Source organism: Propithecus coquereli, unplaced genomic scaffold (genome assembly GCF_000956105.1).
Source record: "Propithecus coquereli isolate 6110/MARCELLA unplaced genomic scaffold, Pcoq_1.0 Scaffold179, whole genome shotgun sequence".
In the NCBI taxonomy this organism is placed as follows: domain Eukaryota; kingdom Metazoa; phylum Chordata; class Mammalia; order Primates; family Indriidae; genus Propithecus; species Propithecus coquereli.
Window position 1 is genome coordinate 176,799 of NW_012142634.1, and position 2,347 is coordinate 179,145.

General features: G+C 60.4%; 1 protein-coding gene across 1 annotated transcript in view; it reads left to right on the forward strand.

The window, feature by feature from the left end:
* Positions 1–2,347, forward strand: part of FAM53B (family with sequence similarity 53, member B) — a 122,547-nt gene continuing 120,200 nt past the window's right edge. Inside the window, exon 1 of the mRNA XM_012642454.1 lies at positions 1–289. The gene's annotated coding sequence lies outside the window, so the exon portion shown is untranslated. The remainder of the gene's footprint in view (positions 290–2,347) is intronic.

The following is a 2,347-nucleotide window of genomic DNA, read 5'->3' on the forward strand; positions in this document are numbered from 1 at the left end:
GCCCGGGCCCGCGACGCCGCCCGCTGAGCGCCGGGCCGAGCTCACGCAGCCGCGGTCGGGCGGCTCCGCGGCGGCGGCGGGCGCGGGCGGCCTGGCCGGGGCCGGTTAAAGGGACGAGTTGCAAACACTTCAGGAAGTGACAAGTCGATTTCCTCCTCCCCGGGAGCCGCTCGGTACAAAGCGCTCGGCGCCGGCAGGAGAGCGTGCGCGCGGCGGGCAGCCGGGACGACTTGGCAAGAGCCGGCGGTGACCGCGCGGGGCCCTCGCCCGGAGCGCCCCGCCACGCACAGTAAGCGACCCCGGGCCGGGCGGCGGCGACGACCGGGGGGGCCGGCCCCGAGCGAGGTCTCTGCCGTGTGCGTCTCGGCCACCGGCTGGAGGGAGCTCGGCTCGCGTGCGCACTGGGCTTGCCTTTTTTTTTCTTTCCCCTTTTTTGCTAATGTTGCTTGTTCCCTTTTTTTTTCTGCCTTGTTTCGCGTTTGCATTGGGTCGGGTGGCTTCTTCGGGCGCTGAGTCCCGCCTGTGGTACAGGCGTGAGACTTGTCAGAGCGCAGGCAGGGGGACGAGCCAGCCTGGCCGCTGCGGAAAAGTCTGCGCTCCCCGGCCGGCCGGGCGGGCGCGGGTTCGGCTGCGCCCGGGGGTGTCCTCTCCGCGTTCTGGTCTGGATCCCAGGCTCGCCGCAGTGGGGTAGGCGCCGAGCCCCAACCCCCGAGCCCCGGGAGCCAGGCGGCCCCGCTCGCCCCGAAGTTCTCGCATCATTTGCAGACAACTCTTTTGTTCACGGAAGTTTGCACCCGCCACCCCCGGGATGCGGACGCGAGCCGGCGGGCTCCGCGGCTGCTGGGCTGGCCGGGGCGGTCGCGATGGGGGTGAGGGGGAGTTCCGTCCTGGGCGGGGGAAGCCCGCGGGGTGGCCCCGGCCGGGGCTTGGGGAGTGGGGGGCGCCCGCGCCGGCGTGGCTTTTGCACATGGCGAGAAGGGCCGTCCGTCACAGGCACACTGGTCGAGTCACATTTTTGCCAGTCCTGGATTTGCAAGCCCGTGAGAGTCGGGTTCCCGGCTCAGGGTTTCTCTTGGTGGGGTGGGAACGAAGGAAGCGAGAACACCCAGAATCCAGGGAGGCTCTGCGATTTGCGTTGCCCCAAGTGTCTTCTCGGGCACCCCCACTCTCCACCCCCAGCCCTCCACCCCCGTCCGCGGACTTGGGGAACAATGCTTGTGCGGGACAGGGAACCGGAGCATCGATAAATCGCGCGGACAGGCTTGCTGGAGTCCCTCGCTTTCGGACGCCCCCTGAAGCCGAGCTCCCTCCGTCTGACTGCCGGTGTTCATTAACACGTACTGTACTTAGTACCATGGTGAACAAAGAAAAGCTCTTTGCAGCATTTGATGAATGGGATTCTGCCTCCTATAGGCCACACTCTGAGTCTTCCATACGGTACATTTTCCGGACTCGGTGGTGTTGGGGAAGTGGCCCCCTTGCTCGGTTGCATTCCGGGTCGGGGATCCTGGGATGGGCATTTGTGCCGCCGCCGCCGGGCTCGCCTTGCATGAGCCGGTGCAGATGGAGCCGGCTGACGGTTGTTCAACAGGAACAAATGTTTGTTGAATTGTTGGATGGTGGAGAAAAGGCACTGTTTCCTACTGACTGCTGCAGGAGTTGGAATGGCATTGTTTATTGGCCTGGGAAGGCAGGCAAGCGTCTTGCGCTGCTTACAACATATTAACTGACTTCCAAATGACATGCTAGCATATGTGTTTCCCAGCAGTCCCCACCGGCTGGCAGGGGGATCCCTCCTTGCTCCAGATCCTGGACTTTGTTAAAAGATGCCACCTGGTTTGAGGACTTGGGAAAGAATGGTGTCAGCTGACCAGGTGGAACTCACTGTTCCTTATTAGGCCACATTTTGGTTTCATTTTAATTTATCCACTTAACAGTAACTTATCTCAGTTACAGTTTTGATACTGAATTGCAGGTTTGCAGGGTTTTTTTCCCCCCCTCTCCTTAGCTGTGGACTACATAAACGGAAAACAGCTACTTATCCCAGTTGATTGGCCCCTTTTAGTGGGAGGTTTGGGTCTTATGTCAGGATTGGTAGCCCTTGACTCTGTCTGCGCTTGGCTAGGATCTGGGTGCTATCACCCATCATGCAACATAGGATTGTGCTGATCCAGCTTTCAGGGTGCTGTTCCAGGTTACAAAACTAAGGAGAGGCTCCGTAAAGGCCTACATTTTTCTCCCAAATCCTTCTTAAGAGAACAAGGTGATTTTAAGACCAGTTCAGATAATTTTGCCCAAGGATGACTTCTTTTCCCCTGAGAAGGTGAGATTGATGTGCAGTCGTTTT